Below are 1,054 nucleotides of genomic sequence, written 5' to 3'. Positions count from 1 at the left end.
GAGACCAAGTGGATCGGTTTCAAAAAATGGAAGAAGGGCTGTATAATAAAGGTCCTGTTTCAGGAATATGTGTTATTACTGGGGGAATTGGTGGATCAGGGGAAACAACTGAGGATCGCTGCTGAAGCCGCAGCGAAAAACTTAAGCGAGCGGCCATTACAAGATGGCGCTGACCAGCTTAAGAGCGCGGAAAAAACCCCGCGAAAACCCCCACCTACGTCACCGCCCACTCCGCCCACAAAGAGCCCTCCTCCCACGGCAACGTCACCTGCCACTCCGCCCATCTGGGGCCCGCCTCCTGCAACGGCACCACCTGTTGCAATCACGTCACCGCCCCCGTACGTCAGCCAGCGCCACCTAGAGGACGTACGGGAGACATGCAACCATACAAATGAGATAAACAGAACTACATGCAACAATGTATCAACAACCGGAACGAGAAGCAACCATGTAACCACAAGCGAAGAACGGACAGATATGATTACAATCAATACGAATGAACCAGCCAGGAACCACACGATTACAAGAAACGAAACAAGCAGAATTAATATAACTGAAAACCAACGAAAACAACAGTTCACCCTAAGCAATGAGGAGGATGTAATAACAGCGTATCCCATTGCGATACAAAAACTGGTAACCGATCCTCAAGGGGGAACGAGAGTAACCGTAACCACAAGATCCCGTACCCGCCCAGAAATGAGCGAGCTCAAGAAAGAAACATCGATACGAAGCGATGAAACACCCATCGCCTGGCTAGGTCATCTTGTGGCTGAATCGGGAAGCGAAACAGTAAATCAAGAGGAGGCACTGCAGCTAGTTAGGAGTTCCGCATGGAGCAGAGCCAAGGTAGTTGACCCACTCCCTGTTCTGGCAAACTACCACTGGCCAATACCTTTGCCAGCCCTAGCTGTGGAGGCCCTCCAGCGGAAAATCCACACCTGGCATGAAGGAGCAGCGGGTCGTGCCAGTGCGACCTCGATGGTTTATGCGATCATGGGGGCTTCCTATGCACTCTGGAACCCAGCACAACAGGCACTAAACCTAACGCCTG

This window comes from Crocodylus porosus, unplaced genomic scaffold (genome assembly GCF_001723895.1).
Source record: "Crocodylus porosus isolate Cpor-Errol unplaced genomic scaffold, CroPor_comp1, whole genome shotgun sequence".
Lineage (NCBI taxonomy): Eukaryota > Metazoa > Chordata > Crocodylia > Crocodylidae > Crocodylus > Crocodylus porosus.
The sequence above is the reverse complement of the archived record's forward strand: the minus strand, read 5'-3'. Positions refer to the sequence as shown.